The 23,286-nt window shown below is 40.3% G+C and overlaps 1 long non-coding RNA gene across 5 annotated transcripts in view; it reads left to right on the top strand.

The window, feature by feature from the left end:
• Positions 1-23,286, top strand: part of LOC110257249 (uncharacterized) — an 830,883-nt gene that overhangs the window by 416,797 nt on the left and 390,800 nt on the right. Inside the window, exons 8-10 of one of the 5 annotated variants that reach the window (XR_014831018.1) lie at positions 6,410-6,493; positions 6,639-6,796; positions 7,255-8,498. The exons of the other annotated variants lie outside the window; for them this stretch is intronic. This is a non-coding gene — a long non-coding RNA (uncharacterized LOC110257249). Of the gene's footprint in view, positions 1-6,409; positions 6,494-6,638; positions 6,797-7,254; positions 8,499-23,286 lie in introns of those variants that run through there. 5 annotated transcript variants of the gene reach the window in all.

Here is a 23,286-nt window from a genome sequence, read left to right as displayed (position 1 = left end):
ATGTGTGACCCTCATTCAGCGAGGCAAACGTGGGAGTGAAAATGATTTATATTCTGTTCTGAAAAATGTGAAGTTTGGAACTTGAGAAACATCATTGTTGGGCTGTATAGATAGAGAAAAGTCTGCAAAGAAAAAGCGTTTATAATTAGTTTATAGAGAATGAATATTTATCCTTGATGAACTCTGTCACTATCCAGTTATTTTCAAAAAAGAAATGATATTCATGTCGGCTAACACTTGCCTAGTTTTTTAAGTAGGCCATATCAAGATTGATTTACGCTTATCAGCGGGGCTTTTGCTTTCCAGTAGATAGAAGGCACTCAGTCTAAACCAAGGGTTTGGCTTAACCAAAATAGTGAATACCGGTTGAAAGATTGCCTGCATGAGACTCACCATGGAAGCTTTGAAAAGTATAGATTCTTCGCCCCACCCCCAGAGATTCTGTGTTCAGTAGTTCTGCTAGGACCTAGACTTTTGTATTTTATGTTCCCAAGTGGTTTTGATATGTAATCAGGTTCCCAAATGACTTCTCTAAGCAAAATATTGGTCTAGGAGTGGAAACTCAGTTATTTAACTTGTTATAGGACTTCATTCAAGTCTTTTGCCAGCTCTAGTTCCCAGGTTTCTCTTTTGTGAAATGAAAGGTTAGTTAGCTTATCTCTAAGTTTCTCCTGGTGCTGTCATTTTGTGATTTTATTTCTGAGAGCAAAGTCATTGCAATACATGGCTCTAGGCTGCTTGGAAGGATAGTTTGTTGTTATTGTTTGCCAGGACAGGCATTGTGCTATATAACACAAGATGTAGCAAACTGTGAGTGTTGATAACAACGAGAACAGCAATCCAGAGAGCCCTTTAAAAAATATTGTGGTAAAAAACACATAATGTGAGATCCACCCTCTTAAAAAACTTGAGAGTGAGTAGAACAGGATTGTTAACTGCAATCATAGTGCCGTACAGGAAATCTCCAGGACTTTCCCCTCTGTGTGACTGAAGCTCTCTACGCACTGAACAGCAACTCCCCATGTCTCTCTCCCTTCTCCCATCCACTGGGAACCACCCTACTTTCTGCTCTGATGAGTTTGACTATTTTACACACCTCGTATGAGTGAAATCCTGTAGCATATGTTTTTTTGGGACTGTGTTATTTCAGTTAGCATAATGTCCTCAAGGTCCGTCCTCACTGTAGCATGTGGCAGGGGTTCGTTCCTTTGTATTGCGTCGTGCCTGCATACCACATTTTCTCTACCCATTCATCTCTTGATGGATATTTGGGTTGTTTTTACCTTTCAACTGTGAATGAAGCTGCAATAAACGTGGAGAGATAGATCAAGATCCTGATTTCAGTTCTTTTGGATAAATATTCAGAAGTGGGATTGCTGGATCCTATGGTAGCTCTATTTTTAATTTTCTGAGGAGCATCCACACTGTTTTCTATAGTGGCTACAGCATTTTGCATTCCTACCAATAGTGCACAGGTGTTCCAATTTCTCCACATACTCACCCAAAGTGGTTATTTTCTGTTTTTTTTTTTTTTAATAACAGCCATTCTAACAGGTATGATATGATACCTTATTGTGGTTTTGACTTGATTATCCCTCGTGATTAACGATGTTGAGAATTTTTTCACGTGCCTCTTGGCCACTTGTATATTTTCTTTGAAGAAATACCTATTTCCTTTGCTCATTTTTAATTGGGTTATTTGTTTTTCACTCTTGAATTGTAGGAGTTCTTCATACAATTTGGATATTAACCCCCTTTTGGTATATGATTTACAAGTATTTTCTCCCATTCCATAGGCTGCCTTTGAAGGATCCATGATTTCAGTGCAAGAAAACTTAGATTTTTTTTTTTCTTCATTTTTTCTTTAAAGCATTGTGGATCATAGTCGAGTCCTTAACTTTTGTTGGCTCAGTCTCCATATCCACCAAAATGAATAATAACACCATTCTGAAATAATTCTTTGTCTTATGCGCATCAGATGACTTAATATTTATTAAGATGCTCTTCGTCGTTCACTTAAATTATCTGCATTTTACATACCATCATCAAAATCCAACTCACATGTAGTATGAGTTTATAGAGCACTTGTTTCTCTTAGATTTCTCTCTAACAAGAGTCATAGAGATCTTCCTGCAATCTCTATTATGTCTAGGAAACATGTTTGTATTTGACTTTTGAAATCCCTGATCATCTGTCTCTCCAACTATTCATCTAGGCATTCAGTTACCCAGTTAAGAATATTTAACTTCTCATAATTATTATGTTCATAATAATTATAATGATATTTAGAATAATTATTATAACATATGGTATCATACATGAACATGGAACTTTACAGTTTACAAAGCACTTTTGCATATATATCATAGAAGTCCTGAGAGACAGTTGCTTTTTTGCTATTATACAGCTCTTTACTGAAGGTGACCCACTTGGCCAAAATTTTAGCTACAGCTAAAATTGTTTTTTGCTAATGAGAAACAAGAATGGCTGTCTTAAAAAAGTTGGTTATCTCTTTAACACATTGACCACAAAACCTTTACCATGTTAATATCATCAAGCTAGTTAAAGGAAGTGTTTAATTACTTAGTAGATAACTGAGGCCCAAAGAAAATCCATGACTTGACTAAAATTAAATAGAAATGTAACTGCAGGGGAAGATCTCCAGTCTGAGTTACTGGATTTGGTACCTCTCTCCAGACCCTGAACGCCTGTACTCCTGACGAATTCCCATATCCTTCTTCACAAGGCACCCCTATTTGCCTCATCCCAGAGAGCTACCACCCTTGGCTCCTTGCCACCCCCTTCTCTGCAGTGCCTCAGATGAAATAAACCGTGTCACTCTTCTCCATGTCCTAACCCCATTCTGTCACTCTGCCTGCATGCTGGTGTAATATACTTTTGGCTGGGGGAAGGACATTTGCAAACTGCCAGTCCAGAGATAGTCTGACGGGGGTTGGAGTGATACACTGGCCATATTTCAGGGGGAGAAACTGGTCTCTGGGAGGAGGGCGTGGGGGCCGTCTCTTCTACCGTCTCTGTACTGAGAAAGGTCATCTTGTTTCCTGTTCCAGTTTTCCTAGATTCATTTTGTAATGGGATATGTGTGTGTGTGTGTGTGTGTGTTTTGTATACACTCACAGATACAAGAATCACAATGTAATGAAGAGACACTGGAGTTCTGAGCTCAGCCTTATCATTTTACAGACTGGCAAATTGAGGCTTAATGATTCTGAATGATCTTGCCAAGGAGAATTGTAATAATACACATAAAGCAGTGGCAGAGCCAGCTCAGAACTTAGAGAAGCCTTGCCTGACTCTGCATAGAAAAAGTAAATCTACCAAACATTTCCAAAGCAACTCGTGTGTCTCCTTCATAGCACCTGCAAAAATTGAAACTACGTATTATTTGCATTTTGTTTATTGTCTTTCTCCTCCAGTAGCCTGGGGAGGAACTCGGTTTGTCTTGATCACTATACTATCCTCAGTGTTTCTCACGATGTCCAGCACACAGCGAGTTCTTAGGAAATATTTGTTGACTGAAGGAACAAACAGATGAATATACTAATAATAAATTAATAAACAAGCTAGAAGAGAGTCTGAGTTTTTAAGATTCTGGAGTAGTAGTCCTCCCTTGGAGCAACCTGTGTTTCCATATTTTGTAGCTTGGAATATATTTTATATTGAATGATGGCATAAATGTATTTTTCATTCATTTTGTGTGCAAAGGCAAAAGGTCCCTTTGCTTTCAGGATGAAAAATACAGAATTATTTAAAGTGATATACTGTATTCAGGACTGGAACAGAACCAAGGGTTGGCTCAAAGCTGGAGACAGGATCTGATAGCACAGCTGACTGACCAGCTAAGGCTAATTGTCCCCAAGGATTTTTTTCCTATGCTCCATCCCCACTCAGTCCTGTCTTCACCTTCCATCGCTTACTGCCCTCTTCATCTCACTCTCCCCCCACCCAATTAGACAGACTTGACCAATTTTCCACACGAAGGGAAGGGAGGACGGATTACCAGAGCTTGGCTTTACTTTGCCGCTGGGGGTGGCCTGTGAGTTAATGTTTGCCCAGCTGCTTGCGTCAGCTGTATCCTTTTTAGGACATACAGTTACACCTATCTCCTTATCTCTGCCCTCATTCCCAGATGTTTGTGGTCAAAGGCCTGGTGACACTCTTCCCGTTTTGGTCTCTGCTGGGTCAACAGGTGGAGAACAGGAGGGTCACTCTGTTGCATGATTTAGTTTAGATGGGCTTCTTGAAGTAAAGGTCTTAGGGGTGTTTAGATAGCTTGCAAGGGATTGTCTGTCCATCAACCAAATTTTGTCTTTTCATCTTCTTGCCTAAATCAGGGGCCAATAAATTTTACTGTCTGGTTTTGATTCTGGCTTCTCTGAACTATGCGGCCACACTAGCCCTTACCTCCAAGGGTACTTCTCAATTAGAAACCATAGTTAATATCAGTTTGACATGATGTCCTGTTTATGACCCAAATCTAGTTCTAGTTAGAAAAGTTAACAGAGCAAGAAAGGAACTTAGGCTTCATGTGCCTTGCTATCTTAAACAGCAAATGGAGGTCCAGAGAGAAAAATGACTTTTCCAAGGCCCCATAGCAAATTCTCCTCTCAGTATTCCAAATTGTGATCTTCAAAGCCAGCTACAAAAGTAATAAATTATTTGTAACAGACAGGCATTTGGGAATGTGGGTGAGAGTCAGCTAGGAGGCTTGGTAACTGTATCTTCTTTCACTTAGTTTTGGGTAGGGCCCGGGAGCACCCACTTTAAATCCCCTCCCCAGGTTCTGTTGTCTGAGGACCGCACTTGTGCTGGACCCTGAGGCCACCCTGATTGGTAAAGTAGGTACAACCAGGCAGAAAAATGACTATTGATATGGCCCTAGGTGATTAAAAAGAAGGTGATAAAAAGAGGATGGAGAAGGTGATGGTAGTTGTGATGGAAGTGGGGGAGGATGCATTAGTGGTACATTTTAACAGGGGTCTTGATCACAAGCAGCAGAAACCTACTCAAGCAGCTGGTTTTAGTTTTTTAGAGCTGCCATAATAAAATACCACAGACTGGGTGGCTTGAATACTGGAAGTTTATTTTTCACAGTTCTGATGGCTACAAGTCCAAGATCAAAGCATCAGCACTGTTGATTTCATTCTAAGGCCCCCCTAATTGCATGTGGCCACTTTTTTGCTGCATCCTCAAGTGATCTTTCCTCTGGGTGCACACAGCCCTGGTGTCTCTTTGTGTGTCTACATTTCCTCTTGTTAAAAGGACACCAGTGAGATTGGATTAGGGCCCACCCTGACAGCCCCGCTTAACTGAATCACTTCTTTAAAGACCTTATCTCCAAATACAGTTGTATGCTGAAGTCCTGAGATTAGAACTTCAAGATGTGAATTTTGAGGGGACGTAATTCAGCCCCTAACACTGCCCTTGGCTCATGGAAGTGATAGGGCACTGAGAGACCAGGCTGAGTAATGGGTGAAATCCAAGCAGTCAAAGTGAAGAGGATGAGGTAGTTGGACCCAGGGACTGGAGAGCAGTCTAATCTAGCCTGGAGAACTTAAGATTTTATATTCTTCATTTCCCCTTCCTGGGGTCACAGGTATACTTTCAGTCCTACTGTTTTGTCCATGAGATGTGATAGAATAAATGTAAGACTTTCATCCAAGTTCAAAAACATCAGCTGCCCAGGTACAGGTTGAAGACATGATTTAGCAGTAGTGAATGAAAAATCGTTATTGTTTTTTAACTTTTCCTGAGGCAGCCATGAATACAGTATAAGGGCATATATGGAGAAATCTTGATTTAAGTTTCTGCCTCTACTTTTTAATGGAGATGCAGGCCAACAGGAAAAAGCAACCAAAAATTCAAAACAGATCATATAATAATAGACACTCAAATGTATCAACTGTAAGGCAGACACTGTTTAAGGACTTTCTATATATATTAACTATTTAATCTTATGCAATGCTGTGAGGTAACCACTGCTATTATATTCATGCCCAGATAAGGAATTTGGTGCAAAGGGGTTAAAGGAACTTTCCCAGGATCACCCAGCTAGTGAGTAGTAGGCTTGCGCGTTGAATCCAGGCAGTCTGACTTTAGAGTTCTGTACTGTGCGATCTTGCAATGAAGAATGCAGAAAATGGGAGATTTTTACTGAACCATCAGTTTTCAGATGTGCTACAAGTTACCATATGGAAACATCTTCTATATGAGGCAACAGAGTAGATCTAGAATCGACTCTGGCTGGTTGGGGAGCTGTATGGTCAAGCAGTTCCCAACCCAATTGTATAAAGAACTTTGAAAGAATTCAACAAGGATTGGGCTATTGTAGCAGATTGAGTTGATTTCTTAGACCTAATCACCATTTCCCCCTTTTCTTTGCTTACAGGGGGCGGTGAGTCCAATTCTAAGACCTGATTCACAATTGGTCAAGGCCAGCCGGGGCAGTCCTCTGCACTTCTGCCAATGATAGGTATAGGGATGGGCATGGGATCCTTTTCTGACCAATACTAGGGAAGTCTTCTGGGACCTTGGGAAGATTTTCCATTTATTAAAAGGGAGAGATGCATGAGGAGAAAGCTCTGCTGTCACCACTTCTCTTGTTTTAATGGTAACAGAGGAGATAAAGATCATTGAGCCAATGAGGAAAATCATCACTGATTTCACACAAGATGGAAAGACCTTGGAATTTGGCGACTCTCTTGGGAAGACGACCAACTCTGGTGCCATTTCTCCTGCACATTTCTTGTTCAATGAGTTGGTAAAGTTTGTGTGGGTAAATGTGCTGTGGCTTGTGGCTCTCATTGTCCTGATACAGCTGCCTTGGAAGATAATGGGTTCAGTGTCCTTGGAGGTATGCAAGCAGAACCTGGAGGGCCACTCATCAGGAATATAATAGCAAGGGCTCAGGCTTTTGATGGGGATTTACTGGAGGACAATTAAGGTCACTTCTAGTTGTAATAGTCTATGATTATCTTCATGCCCCTATCCAACCTCAGGTCAAGTCACTCTGCATGGCTCCCTATGTCTGCGTATACTGAGCCAGGCTGGCAGCCATGGTTGACATTCTCTATGAGTCACTTGTGGTGTCAGGCCCTTGTAAAAAGGCAAAGGCTGTGATGTCATAGTTCCTCCAATGACACAGCAGCATCAGGGGACAGCCAGAAATAGACATGTGGAAGCCCTTGCCCCTGGCGTTGTCTTGTACTCTGACACAAGTCACATTTCTCTTAGCTCAGACACCAGGCTGCTGGAGAATTGGAGAACCAAAATAGACTGGACGTCTAGTCACCCTTCTAGAATTCCCCATCTGCCCTGGCAAGGTTCTGGGGACACCCAAGGTGAAACTCATCCATCAGAACATTAAGAAAGTGACAGAGATTTAGCTGGGCTCTTGTTCCTTATCACAGTGGGAGACCCACAAAAGAAGACCCTGATGAGTCAGCTTTGTCCTCAGCACATTCCTGAGATCTGAGATTGGGAAGCATTGGAGACTGCAGTCTGCTTCATCTCTCTGGCATCCTGGGGCTGCAGGCTGTTGTGGTGGCTGCTGAACGTAGCAGCCAAAGCCTTGAGAACCATGCCAGACATCTGATGGAATGTAAAGGAGCAGGAGACTTCTGCTTGGAAATAATTTTTATGTAATATCGATTATCCTGGCAGCAGATCATATTTGTTGGAATTTTAGGGAATCAGTAGAAAATATTTACCTTTTTCTCTAAGTCTAAGCCAACTCAGAGGTGGATGTGTGAGAATCAGGACAATGGATATCAAAGTGTCAGGTCTATTACTGATGCAAGTTAGGTTGGAGAATTTGGCTTAAGGATGAGGTACCAATGGATATTGTAATACTGCATCCCAGCAAAGAACATTCTCAGACCAGGAGGGAATGAGCAGTCACAGGCCTCCCGTTAGAAAGTGGGAATCTCCTTTGTTGAGCCTAATGCATGGCTAAGAACAGACGCCAAATTACCCTTCCAAATGCACACTCTGATAAATCTCCTCTCCCTTGGGAAGTGTGAGTAAAAGTGGGAAGAGAGGCCAGGAATATTAGTTTAGCTGAGGTTCCTGCATGTGGAACCAAACATGATGAGTGAGGAATGAGAAGCTGAAAGTGTTACATGAGATCATGGGCATTCAAATGTTTTGTAACTGGCAGCCCTGGGGCCCAGAAGTGCCTCTGGGAGTAGGGAGTTTGGGGTTCCATTCCTGCCTTCCCTGAGAACTTTCTCAATGATGTGGTCCAGCCTCTTGACTCACAATACCTCAGTTTTGCCACCTGTAAAATGAGAGCACCAGTCCTTTACTTAACTAACCTCTCAGAGGTTAGTTATTATACTTAAAGGGGAAAAAAAATAGGACAGTAGTTTCTTTATGTTCTACAGATATTCAGGAAGATGGGGACTGTTCTTTTTTATGAGATGTGGTATTGAGGACAGTGATTGTTTTGGGCAATAAAATGATTTTTTAGACTCATAAATTCATTTATCTGAAGAGTTTAAAGGTTAGTAAATTTGGTTTAGCATCTCAGCAATTTTATTATTGAAAATAAAACACTAAAAGAGAAATCTGCAGCTAATGCAAATAATTCAACTCAGAAGCATAAACAAATATCAGCTGTACTCAGCCTATGTGCTAAGAGGCTAAGGGTCATAAAATAGCATATAGAGCTTACTGTGTGACTCCTACTATTCTAAATGCTTTAAATGTATTCATTTATTTAATGTTCCCAATATCCCTGTGAACAGGCATATTATTATCTCTGTTTAACAGGTGCGGAATGGGGGAAATAGAGGCTCAGAGAGGTAAAGTGACATGCCCAGGATCTCAGAGAGTAAAGCAGCAGGACCAGGGTTTGAACCTAAACAATGCGGCTTCAGAAACTATTGTCTTAACCACTGGAACAGGACTGGAGAAGCATGGTCCCTGCCATGCTTTTGCCGTGCTTTGCCAATGCCTTTGAAGGCATTCAAAGAGCTTGCAGCACAATTTATAGATAGGTTGAGAGCAAGAGTTCCACAGATGATAAATAAATTAGAAAGCAATACAAGATTGGTGTATTGAACTACATGTCAAATGATACTGTCTGAACTACAAGGTAAAAAGAATTCAAACCTGAACAAGATTATGGAAGTGATACGGAAGAGATGATACCTGACCTGGGCCTTTTAGGGCAGCAGGATGGAATAGATAGGTAGAATGGTAGGATTGTCCACATGGTATTTGGCCCCTCTCCTGGGCCTCATTACTTGAGAAACCACTGGCTAACAAATACCTCTAAACAGAGAAATGTAACGTACAAAGAAATGGTTCTAGACATAAACAAAGGACAATATTCCAGAGCACTTAATGATCATATGACAATTTGTGCTTTGGTGTCTTTCTCTGTAAAATGCAGATAGTAATCCCAATTTTGCCTTCCTTTCCAAAGTCAAACTCAGTTTGAAAATCATAAAGTATTATATACATATACAATGGTGTAATATATTTTTAACTTATTTACACTTTAATTTTTTTTTTTTTTTTTTTTTTTTTTGGTCTTTTGTCAGGGCCGCACCTGTGGCATTTGATGGTTCCCAGGCTAGGGGGTCTAATCGGAGCTGTTGCTGCCAGCCTATACCACAGCCACAGCAACGCCGGATCTGAGCCACGTCTGCGGCCTACACACAGCTCATGGCAATGCTGGATCCTTAACCCACTGAGCGATGCCAGGGATCGAACCTGCAACCTCATGGTTCCTGGTCGGATTTGTTTCCGCCGCGCCATTATGGGAACTCCATAAAAAAAGAATTTGTATTTTTATCTTTTATCTTCCCAATTACAGTGGCCTTTCTCTAGTTGGCTGGAGCAGTTTCTTAACTAGAGAAAGGAAGGGTAAGAAGAGGAATGGGAGAGGAGAGGAGGAATACAGCTGAAAGTAACACCCACAAACCAGGTTGTAGTCTTGAGAGGGGGTTGCCTGTTTGGCATCAAAAGCAGGTTTTATCTAAGGGATGTCTGCCCTTGAAGGCCAGGTAGAAGAGCCTGTCCTTTTCTGGCTCCAAAGACAGTAGGAAAGAAAAGGAGAGAAAAGAGAGCGGGAAGGAAGAGCAAAGAGCCAGGGTCCTCATTTTCTCATCCCTGTGCTGACTCTGGCACAGGAAGCAGGAGGCTCATCAGAGAAACTGGGACAACACTGAGAGGAGATTTGTTTCTTTGCCAATATAGGGCACAAGATGGACCTGCCAGTCGTACATGGTGTAGGTTGGTCCCAGACTAACCGAGAGTGTGTTAAGAATCTTGCTAGGGTGAGTGACGTTGGCTGGGGCAAGCTGACCCTGCAGTGAAGACTGCAAGGTAGACCCCCTCAGGTGGGGAGAATAGAGGCCCAGCCAAACCTTAGAGAGGTCTCTGCTGTCAGCAGCCTGTGATGTTGAAGCACAGGCAGTGAGGGACACCCCCTCCCACCCCCATCTGTGCTCTTGTTGAAGAAAGAGAGCAAATGAGAAGCCATATCCTGCCAGCTTCTATTTCTGCTGTGTGGGCCTGGGGGGCAAGCAGACACCAGTTGGACAAGGGATGTGCTCTTTGGACCATAGCAGACATGAGGCCATCCTTCTACCTATATATCACCGTGGATGCTCGTAAACCACAATTGTAAACTTCTCTCTCTCTCTCCACATTTCCTTTATACCCAAAATTCTTCTTGCTGGTGATGTGGGGAGAGGTTATTTGAAAGATTATTATTGTTTTTTTCATTCTAAGGAGACTGATACTCCCTAAAAGTGACCATTTAAAGAAGGCAGGATTCAAACTAGAATGATCACTTTGTTCATTTTTCTACTGTTAGATGAGGGTTATAGACAAATGAAAGCTCAGTTACCAGCAAAATAATTTTCCATCTTCATCCAAGTTGAAGTATGAACAAAATTGTGTGACCCAAGTACATATAATGGTAGTGTTGTTAAACCTTCCTGACTAAAAGTAACACATCTAGGCATTGAATTTTTAAATATTTAAGCAGCATTAACCTTTGGCCAAAACAAGATAATATATGTAAAAGTTCCTGGCTCATATTAAGTGCTAGGCGCATATTAATTGTTTTAGTGTTGTTTGAGGTCAAGGTCAGGAAACAGAATAACCATGTTCCTTGTATCACAGCTTTGTTTGTATGTGTAGGGCCTGAATTCCGGGCACGATGGACCCAGAACAGCATCACTGCTTTTCCTTTGTGTGAGATGTGAGGACGTGTGGTCCAGAGCAGAGATTCCCAAACCTGGTCCCGCATGAGAATCATCTGGGAAGCTTATTGAAAAATATAGATGATTTCTCCTCTGTTTCCCCTTGTGCTTATGATTCAGTATTTCTGGGGAGATGCCAAGGCATCTTTTGAACACCATTAGAAGTCTGTGCGGATTGCATTGTAAATACCAAGGGGCAATGTGGTCCATCTTCAGTTCTTTCTTTCCTTCTTTGATTGTTGTTGACTCTTACAGACTCACGTATGGGTAGACTAGAGAAAGTCTGGTTTGATTTCTTTTTTTTTTTAAGTTGTGTCTGCGTCTGACTAGCTCAGTGTATGTCCACTCCCCAAGTTCCAAAACAAAACAAATATAACGGATGATGAGATTTTTGCCAGGCTGGAAGGCATCTCCACACGTCCTCACATCTCACACAAAGGAAAAGAATACAGGCTCCATAGAAGGAGCAAAGATTAGATGTGAGGGGAAACCCTCAACTGGACAGAACTGATTTCTTGTTTTTCTCTCCTTTTCCCTGTTTCCATGTCCCAGGGGTACATTGTTTCTATCAACTCTCAAACAGGATTTTTACTGCAGCACAGACTGCATAGCAGGCAAGGTGTGTGATAGAATTCTGCTAAGAAAATCTTCTTTCTATGGGGTCCTAGCACTTCCTCCCACTTCTGCCACCACTTTTAGTGTGTTGTGGCCTTACTGTGGCCTCCCCTGCACTTTCTGAGTCATTATGTTCAGTTGGTCACCTGATCAGAACTGATGCCCTGGCTGAAGCTGGCAAGTGGCCATTGTGCTGAACATAATCGTTCCAGTAAAACATGGCTGATTAGCATAGAAATCTCCAAAAGCCTTTCTATTCTAATTTTGCAGTTAGGATTCTGGCCCTTCTCTGAGGTCATGCTAACCTAGTAAAGGCTCTTGGAGAAAATACTGTCGTTCCAGCTCATTGCATTTGCATTAAAATATATTGTCCTTCAGCTGACATGCTAACCAGCAACTCATCTGCAACTTCGTGCAAAACCTGAACTGCAGGGCACCATCCGTTGTTTAAGTTGGAATCCAGGAAGCTCAGTGAAAATATATGATGGGCATTAAGACACAGGGCCCTTCAATTTCAAGCTGTGTGCACTTCACTCTGGATAAAGTGAAAAGATTTTGATGAAAAGAAGATTACTGCAAAGAGAAGGATGCTAATTGCTGGGGTCCTCCCACTGGCACATCCCATAGAGACAATATGGTATTGTGAGACTGTGAATGTCAGAGCCAAACTTTCTGGACGAAACCACTGTTCTACTCCAGAAAAAGTCTGGGGATTTGAGCAGGTTACTTAGCTTCTTCAGTGTCATAGTGTATATTTCTATAAACAGGATTGCTAATGAAATAGTATCTCACTGGGTTACCATGAGGCTTAAATGAGATCCCTGCTGTAGAGTAATGTTATATATCCTCAGTTGATGTTAGCTATTATTATTATTTAACTGTAAATATTATGTATGTTTAATTTATTTTAGAAACTTTTATTAATAACAATAACCCACACCTACAGAATGGTTGATCCTTCATGTGTGTCACTGATATGATGCTTAAAGACCTATTTAAGAAACGACATCTAATCCATTCCTGAGAGACAGGCTAGCAGTTCATAAGGTACAAATTGCTGCAGGTTCAAGAAGAGGCTGGGTGGTCACTTTTAAAGGATATGATGAATTTGTTTTTGTTGGTTAGCAGGTTGTCAATTGCTCAGAATAATACGTGATATTTATTTTATTGTTGTTATACTAACATAATTTCCACCTGTGCTTGTATTATCTTCAAACTTTATGACAACTTTGTGAGAAAGGTGCTATGATTATCCTGTGTTACTGATGAGGAAATCAAGCGTTATTGATTAAGTAGCTTCCCCAGTGTCACATAGCTTTTATGTGACAGAGCCAAAATTTAACTACATTGGCTCTTTGGAATTCTTGTTTTCTTGTCTTGTCATAGCTTGTGTTTCTCAAAGCAATCACAGAGCTATAAAAAGTCTATTTTCTGTCCTTTGACTCTTACATTCCAAATCACTCTTTCATTTTAGGGGAGAACTGGACCTGCCATATGTTTAGTGATGGATTGCAAACTTTTGAACATCCTTGGATAAAACATGTTACAAAGGACTGAATGTGTGTGTCCCCCTCAAGTTCATATGTTGCACTCCTAACCTTTAATGTGATGATGTTTGGAGGTGTAGGCCCTTTGGAAAGCGATTAGGTCATGAGGGTGGAGTCCTAATGAATGGGATTTGTGGCCTTGAGAAAGAGACCTCAGAGCACTTCCTCACGTCTTCTGCTATGTGAAGTTACAGTAAACCAGGCTGTGGACTCTTATCACACACTGACTTTGCTGGCTTCTTCATCTTGGCCCTCCCAGACTCCAGAACTGTGAGAATTAAATGGCTGTTGCTTAAGTGATTGGTCTATGGATTTTGGTTATGGCAGCTTGAAGGGAATGAGATGCATCACTTTGTAAGGAAGGGGGGCACGATTTTTGGTCCCTAGGAATTCCTTATGGGTTGAGCTCTCACTCTTTATTTCATGACCTTGAGAGTTTATCTACCTCACCTCTAGGCTTTAGGCATGACTGTGTCTAATACTTCCTCAGGAAAACATCTAATTTAAAAATATTCTTGCAAGAAAGGGGAATCTATAATCTCCTTTTATGACCTTTAAATAAAGTTAGACTTCAGAAAAAGATGAAGTTTGGAAGAAACTCTAAAGGTCGTTTAAGCCAACTCCTCCAGTTTGTATTTGAGGTGGAGACCCAGAGAAGGGATGGGAATTGCCAGAGTTTTTTTGATTAACATAAATAAATAAGCATGGTGACTAAGAGTGTGTGGACTCTGGAGCCAGATAGCCTGGGTTTGAGTTCCAGTTCTACTGCCTACTAGCTGTGTAATCTCTTTGTAAAGGAGTGGTAGTAATAGTACTTGGTTCATAACGTTGTTGTGCGGATTAATTGCATTACAATATGTAAAGCCTTTGGGACAGAAGCTGGCTCACAGTAGACTACAAATACACGCTTCCTATTCTTGTTGTTGACAGCACTAGGATTTGAGTCCAGATTACTTAACTCCCTGCCTAGTGCACTTTTTACTTGTTTAAATTGTCTCCTGTCATGATCTCTGTGTCCTGCTGAGGTTCATCCACTTCAATTTGGTCCGTGCCCACTGTTCTATTTTCAGTCTGCTAGGTGTGTAGTCCTTATGGATATACCCTTCACACACTATGATCATGGGATTCTGAGGTCAGTTAGACCTGGGCAAATTCCAGCTTTACTACATACAGTTAGTTAGCCTCCCTGTACCTATCTTTCTTTCATGTGAAAACTGGGGTTTTAAAAAAAGTACCTCTGAAATCTTCTGCACAGTAAAAGAAAACAATCAATATAATGAAAAGAGAACCTATGGAATTGGAGAAAATATTTGCAAAGTATGTATCAGATAAGAGGTTATTATGTTAAGTATGCAAGGAATCCCCACAACTCAATAGCAAACACACACGTGCAATGCCGCACACACATCCAATTTTGAAATGAGCAAAGGATCTGAGTAGACGTTTTTCCAACGAAAACATAATGGGCAACAGGCTCATGAAAAGATGCTCAAAATCACTAATCAAAGCGAAATGTAAGTCAAAACCTCACCTCACACCTGTTGGAATGGCTGTTTAAAATACATACATATATATATTTGTGTTGGTGACAATATGAACAAAAAGGAACCCTTAGGCATTGTTGATGGGAATCTAAATTGGTGTGGAAACAATTTATAGCAAATTTGGAAAATAGTATGGAGGATCCTCAACAAGTTAGAGAGAGAGGTACTCTATGATCCAGCAGTTCCTCTTCTGGGTACTTACCAAGGGAAATGAGATCACCTCCAAGAGTTACCTGTGCTCCCATGTTCATCACAGCATTTTTCACAATAGTCTCACTGTGGAAGCAACATAAATGTCCATTGTCACTTGAATGGATTTTTTCAGATGTGGTATATACATACAATGGGATGTTTTCTCACCTTAAAAATTGAAAAAATTTTTTGCAACAATATGAGTGAACCCTAGGACATGATGCTATGTGAAATAAGTCAATCACAGATAGACAAATACCACTTACTGATGAGTATGAAATAGTCAAAGAGTAGAGTACTGGCTGTCAAGGGCTGGGGGAGATGGAAATGGGGAGTTTTAGTTAAAGGATACAAAGTTCAGTGGGATGAATAATTCCTGGAGATCTGTAGTGTAGATCTAACAGCTTGCCTTAGTCTGTTCTGGCTGCCATAACAAAATACCACAAACTTGGTGGCTTATAAGCAACAGAAATTTATGGCTCACAATTTTGGAGGCTAGCGGTCCCAGATCAGGGTGCCAGGTAGTAGACTTCTCCTTGTAGCATCACATGGCATAGTGACTAGGGATCTCTGGTATCTTTTTTCTTTCTTTTTTTTTTTTTATGGTCACCCCATGGCATATGGAAGTTCCCAGGCCAGGGATGGAATTCAAGCTATAGCTGCAATTTATGCCACAGCTGAGGCAGTGCTGAATCTTTTAACCCACTGCACTGGTCTTGGGATCAAATCTGCACCTCTGCAGAGATCTGGGTTGCTGCAGTCAGATTCTTAACCCGCTGCACCACAGTGGGATCTCTTCTATGGTATCCGTCTTATAAGAGCATAAATCCCCTTCCTGAAGGCTCCACCCTTATGACCCAGTTACTTCCCAAATGTCCTACCTAATAACATCATCATCATTTTGGGGGGTTAGGATAAAAGTTTTAGGGGACACAAACATTCGGGCCAGCACTATTCCTATAGTGAACAATACTGTCTTAGATACTTAAAATTTTGCTATAAGGGTAGCTCATATGTCAAATATTTTTATCACAAAATAATGATTTATGATTAAGAGGGAGATATTTTTGTAGTTGATACGTAGGTAATTTCAAGGTGATAAACTTAATCTCCAAATACATCAAGTTGTATACATTAAATATGTGTAGCTTTTTGTATGTCAATCGCATCTCAACAAATTGTTAAAAGAACTCTTCTTAGGGTTGCTGATAGGAATAAATGAGCAACTATGCTTAAAAGCACTTATCAGAATGCCTGATGTTAAGTACTTTATATATGGTGGTACATTATTATTACTGTTTTTACCACTTCTTGTGGAAATTTCCAAGTCTTAGGAGTATTTTACTCGGGCAAATTATCAGAATAGCCTGAGTCATCAGTAAAAAGAGAGAATGTACATCTCAAAAATAGAACTTGAGAGTATGGAGCCAATAAGACACTCATGTGGGTTAGACTTATAATCCTCAAGCATCAGTCCTTGGACTAGATGATTCAGAATTTTCTGAGTATGTTACAATATGGATTTCTGGGTTCCATTCCACGTCCATAGAATCTGAATATCCTAAGTAAGCAGATTTTGGGAATATGTATGTTTTAAAGTTTCTTGGGTATACTTTATGGGCTGTCAGTTTGGGGAGCCACATGATTAGGCTGCCCCCTACATGGAATGACTTACAGAGAGAGCCAACAGATTGTCTTATGATTTGTTTTTCTCATGACCTTCCTTTTATACATCCATTCATCCATCTGTTCGCCCATCCATCAGCCAAACATGTGTTAGTGCCCAGGGTTTGCCTTATGACCTGCTGCTGCTGTGGTTGATGCAATGATGAATGATCAATGCTCTTAAAAACTTGATAGCTTGAGAGATTAGATGAGTTAAGTATAAATAATATATGATGAGCTATACAGTGCTATGGGGCTTCATAATAAATGAACACTTATTCCAGGTTGTGGCAGAGGGATCAGGAGAGCTTTCATTTTATCCAGGGGAATCATCTCCCCTTGAAAGTGTTCTCAGATTCATGCTTCTTCTGCTTTTGACCATTCACAATCATGTAGTTCTATGGTTTTCTGATGCACTCTTCACATATTGAATTAGTGTTATTTTGTTGCTTATATGCTTTTACAGCTGCATTTTAATCACCTTCCTTTGCTCCAACCCCCTAGCTAGGTTCCTAGCTCTGGCTTAGTACTAGCAGTAAGCACTCAGTAAACACTGAAGAAGTTGGACTGTTGTAGTGTTTATGCAAAGAGAAGAAGCAGTGGGAGCAAGTCTAGAGAGGAAGTCCTGGGACCAGAGCATGGAGCACCTGGAATTTGAGTCAGGTGTGGGCTTCAGTTTTCAGGCAGTGAGCCCAAGACCATTTTGGAAGCTATATCCATTGTCCACAAATAAACAACAACAACAAAAAAAGGCAGAAAAGGCAAGTACTAAGGCGATGTATCTCAACATGTGGCAAAGTACAGAGACAATTTTAGGTATAAACTATGATGAATTACATTGGATTCTTTTTTTTTTTTGTCTTTTTGCCATTTCTTGGGCCGCTCCTGCGGCATATGGAGGTTCCCAGGCTAGGAGTCTAATCGGAGCTGCAGCCACCGGCCTATGCCAGAGCCACAGCAACGCGGGATCCGAGCTGCGTCTGCAACCTACACCACAGCTCATGGCAATGCCGGATTCTCAACCCACTGAGCAAGGGCAGGGACCGAACCCGCAACCTCATGGTTCCTAGTCGGATTCGTTAACATGCGCCATGACAGGAACTCCAAATTACATTGGATTCTGAAGTGAGATTATTTCCTTTACAGTTACGTTTCAATTAATCTGATTATTTCAAGGAGACATTCTCAGTTGGTGCAAGTATTTTAACACCTCCCTAAAACTTTCTAACCTACACTTTTAACAAAGAGAAAAAACATACTTCAGGCTCAGAGTCTTGGCAGGTACATACATTGCCTATTTCTGTGTTAATGTATGCAGCAAACATTCAGAAAACCCTCTGTGACTTTGGAGAATTTTATTTAGCTTGAGAGTCCACATCAGCCATTGAGACCAGTGTTTCCTTTGGCCTTGGACTGGATTTTCTCTTAATTTTGTGTTGTGATGATCGTTTTACTACTATAAATGTAATAAAATTCTTTGATTAATTAAAAAAATTCAGTTAGATTCTCAGCTGACTCTGGCTTGGGGTAACTGGGCTCTGCTTCATGCATTTCTTACATCCTTCCATGGGGCTAGAAAGGGCACATTCTCATTGCAGAGGAGTGATTCCAGTCATACAAGGGCTTTTCATGCCTCTGTAGTATCAAATCTTCTAACACAATCTTGGCCAGGGCAAGTTCTATGGCCAAATATAGAATCAAGGAATGGAGAAACGGACTCTGCCTATTTAGTGAGAGGAACTTAGAGTCATGGGGCGAAAAGGAATGGATACAAGAAGGAACCAAATAATCATTAATGGTCACAGTATAGATGCCATGGAAGCTATTTTTGCAGCATGTTTTTAATTGTTATTTTTTATTTTCTGTTTTTCCAGCTTTATCAAAGTATGACTAACAAAAGTCTTAGGTATTTAAAGGACACATCATGGTGATTTGATGTACATATACATTGTGAAAGGATTCTCTATCTAGTTAATTATCACACCCATCATGTCATATATTTATCTTTTTGGTTTTTCTTTTTCTTGTGACACATTAAGTTCTACTCTCAGTACAGTTTGGTTATACAATACAGGGTTATCAACCATATTTATCATGGTGTAATCAGATTTCAGAATGTATTCACCTTTAAAAAATGAAGCATAGATGATTTACAGTATTACATGTTTCAAGTATGCACCATAGAGATTCAATATTTTTATAGATTATACTCCATTTAAATTTATTACAAAATAATGGCTGTATTTCCCTATTCTGAGCAATATATCCATGTTGCTTATCTATTTTATACATAGTAGTTTGTATCTTTTAATCCCATACCTCACCTTGCCCCCCCACTTTCTTCATCCCATTGGTAATCATTAGTTTGTTTTCTACATCTGTAAGTCTGTTTCTGTTTTGTTATAAATATGTTTAATTTTTAGATTCTATGTATAACTGAGGACACAGAGTATTTGTCTTTCTGTGTCTGACATTTCGCTAAGCATAATACTCATCCACATTGTTGCAAATGTCAGAATTTCACTCTTTTTTATGGACATGTATTGTTCCATCCTGTATGTATACTACAAATTCTTTATCTGTTCATCTGCTGGTGGATGTTTAAGTTGCTTCTATATATTTTCTATTGTAAATAATGCTGCTATGAAGATTGGGATGCATGCACCTTTTTGAATTAGTATTTTCATTTTATTTGGATGTTTACCCATGAGATAAATTGCTGGATAATAAGGTAATTCTATTTCTAGTTTTTTTTTTTTTTTTATGGAAACTCCATACTGTTCCACTAATGGTGGCTCACCAATTTACATTACCTCAAATAGTGTGCAAGGGTTATTTGTGGTCTCTTTGATGACAGCCATTTTTAAATGTATTAGGTGATATCTTATTGTGGTTTTGATTTGCTCTTCTCTGATGACTAGCCATGGAAACATTTTCCCATGTATGTATTGGCCATCTGTATGTTCTCGAAAAATCAGGTCTTGGGAGTTCCTGTTGTGGTGCAGCAGAAACAAATCTGACTAATATCCATGTGGATGAGGGTTCAATATCTGGCCTCCCTCAGTGGGTTTCGGATCCGGCGTTGCCATGAGCTATGCTGCAGGTTGCAGACCTGACTTGGATCTCACGTTGCTGTGGCTGTAGTGTAGGCTGGCAGCGGTAGTGCTGATTCAACCTCTAGCCTGGAAACCTCCATATGCCACGGGTGCGGCCCTAAAAAGAAAAAAAAAAGAAAGAAAAATCAGGTATTCTGCCCATGTTTAAATGTTTTTTTTATATTGAGTTACATGAGCTATATATATATTTTTGGATATTAACCCCTGTCAGTCATATTATATGCAAATATTTTCTCCCCTTCAATAGGCTGTCTTTATCATTTTGCTGATGTTTTCCCTTATTGTGCAAAAGCTTTCAAGTTTAAAGCTCTCATTTATTTATTTTTGCTTTTGTATCTTTTGCCTTAGGAGACAGATCTAAAAAATATTGCTGTGATTTATAGTCGACAGTGATTAAAATGGCGTTCTGTCTATGTCTTCTCCAGTTTTACGACTTCTGATATTACATTTAAATCTTTAAGCCATTTTGGATTTATTTTGTACGTGGTAGTGAGGAAATGTTCATATTTTATTCTTTTATGTGTAGGTATCCAGTTTGTCCAGCACCACTTGTTGAAGAGACTGCCTTTTCTCCACTGCGTATTTTTGCCTCTTTTTTTGTGTATTAATTGACCATAAGTTTGTAGATTTATTTCTGGGATCTATGTTCTGTTCCCTTGATTTGTGTGTCTCTTTTTGTGTCAGTACATGCTGTTTTGAATACTTTATCTTTTTAGCTTAGTCTGAAGTCGGAGAGTATGATATGTCCAGCTTTGTTCTCTTTTCTTAGGATTGCTTTGCAACTTAGGGTCATTTTTTTAACTTTTGTGTTTAGTAGGAAAGTCCAATTTTATTTTATTTTATTTGCCTTTGTGAGTTTTTTTATTACTCAGTGAATTTTATTACATTTATAATTGTACAATGATCATCACAACCAAATTTTATAGCCTTTCCATTCCAAATCCTTAGTGTGCCCCCCACCCCCCACCCTGTCTCATTTGGAAACCGTAAGTGTTTTGAAGTCTGTGAGTCAGTATCTGCTCTGCAGAGATGTTCATTGTGTCCTTTTTTAGATTCCACAAGTAAGTGATAACATAGGGTCTTCTGTGACTTCATATAAGTTTTAGGACTATTTATCTAATTCTATGAAAAATGTCATGCGTATTTTGATAGGAATGCACTAAATATGTAGACTTCTGAGGGGAAAAGATCAAGACGGCAGAGGAGTAAGATGTCGTGCTCAACTTCTTCCACAAACACATCAAAAAAACACATCTATACATAGAACAATTTGCACAGAACATCTAATTAACACTGGCAGAAGAGCTTAAACCTCCAAAAAGGGCAAGAAATCCTCTGCATTAATGGGTAGAACAAAAAAAAAAAAAAAAAAAAAAAAAAAGAGAGAGAGAGAGAGAGAGAAAAGGAACCAAGATGGGGCTAGCACTCCTGAGAGGGAGCTGTTAAAGAGAAAAGGAACACACACCTGGGAAGACACCTTACTGACAGGGAGATCAGCCAAGACAGAGGAACCTCAGAGTCACTGAGTAAAGCACAGCAGCTGGAATAAGGAGGGCAAAGCAAAGTGACAGCCTCACAGAGCGTCTGTACCACTGCCCAGGAAAGCACAGTCTGAGACACTCAAGTGGGGGTTGTGCACTGAGACTCAGGCTCTGGAGGTCAGTTCCAGGGAGAGGGTTAGGGTTGGCTGTGTGGAGACAGCCTAAGGGCTAGGGAGTGGTGTGCCACGGGCTGGGGAGCAGAACACTACAGCCGAGGAAACCTGGGAGGAGGTCTGGGCCCACCGGAGAAATAAGGTGCCTTTGTTGGGGAGGGCAAGAAGAGGATGGGCAGACCACCATAAAAATTTTTTTCCCTGCACAGGCATGAGCTCTCAGAGGGCAGGGCCCCTCTGGTGCAGTCTGTAGATGGTGAGTGGCCACTTGCTTGGGCTGCAGGATACTGGGTACCTCTTTTGTGAGCTAAGTGCAATTTGGCCTTTCTTCCATGATCTACAGGCTACAGGGACAAACCACAGTAGTTATCTCAGAAACCAGAGTGCGGTGTGGCCCAGCACCACTAGGGATCTGTGAATAGGCTCTACCTGTGGCCCCAGTCACCTCAGAGGTCCACAAAAAAGAGGGCACTGCAACTTAGCACAACCTGTTGCCACTCTCATTCCCTGGGATTAATCTTTGACAAAGGAGGCAAGAATATAAAATGGGAAAAAGACAGTGTTTTCAGAAACTGGTGCTGGGAAAACTGGACAGCCACGTGTAAAATCAATGAAACTGGAACACACCCTCCCACTATGTACAAAAATAAACTCAAAATGGCTTAAAGACTTAAACGTAAGACAAGACACCATCAAACTCCTGGAAGAGAACATAGGCAAAGCATTTTCTGACATCAACTATGTAAATGTTTTCTTAGGTCAGTCTCCCAAGGCAACAGAAATAAAAGCAAAAATAAACCAATGGGACCTAATAAAACTGACAGATTTTTGCATAGCAAAGGAAGGTGTTAAAAAAAAAAGAACAATAAAAACAGACAACCTATGGAATGGGAGAAAATAATTACAAACAATGCAACTGACAAAGGCTTAATCTCTAAAATACGCAATTTATACAGCTCAACAGCAACGAAACAAAAAACCCAAATGAAAAATGGGCAAAAGACGTGAATAGACATTTTTCCAAAGAAGATATAGATGGCCAACAAGCACATGAAAAAATACTCAGCATCACTAATTAGTAAAGAAATACAAATCAAAACTGCTATGAAGTACCACCTCACTCCTGTCAGAATGGCCATCATTAACAAGTCCACAAATAACAAATGCTGGAAAGGTGCAGAGAAAAGGGAACTGTCCTACACTATTGGTGGGAATGTAAATTGTACAACACTATGGAAAATAGTATGGAGATAGCTCAGAAAACTGAATATAGAACTGCCATATGACCCAGAAACCTCACTCTTGTATCTGGACAAAACTTTCCTTTAAAAAGACATATGCCTCCATATGTTCATTGCAGCATTATTCACAATAGCAAAGGCATGGAAACAACCTAAATGTCCATTAACAGATGAATGGATTAAGAAGATGTTGTATATATACACAATGGAATACTACTCATCTGTAGAAACGAACAAAATAATGCCATTTGCAGCAACATGGATGGAACTAGAGACTCACATACTGAGTGAAGTAAGTCAGGAAGAGAAAGACAAATACCATATGATATAAGCTAAAATCTGGACTTTAATGTATGGCACAAATGAACCTTTCCACAGAAAAGAAATTCATGGACTTGGACAATAGACCTGTGGTTGCCAAGAGGGAGGGGAGAGGGAGGGAGTGGGATGGACTGAGAGTTTGGGATTAATA

The sequence above is a fragment of the Sus scrofa genome, chromosome 16 (assembly GCF_054392235.1).
Source record: "Sus scrofa isolate SSC_HxYL_T2T_F1_AM1 chromosome 16, Sscrofa_HxYL_maternal_Yorkshire_Landrace_v2.0, whole genome shotgun sequence".
Classification (NCBI taxonomy): domain Eukaryota; kingdom Metazoa; phylum Chordata; class Mammalia; order Artiodactyla; family Suidae; genus Sus; species Sus scrofa.
Note: the sequence above shows the minus strand (reverse complement) of the source record. Positions and strands in the feature narration are given on the sequence as shown.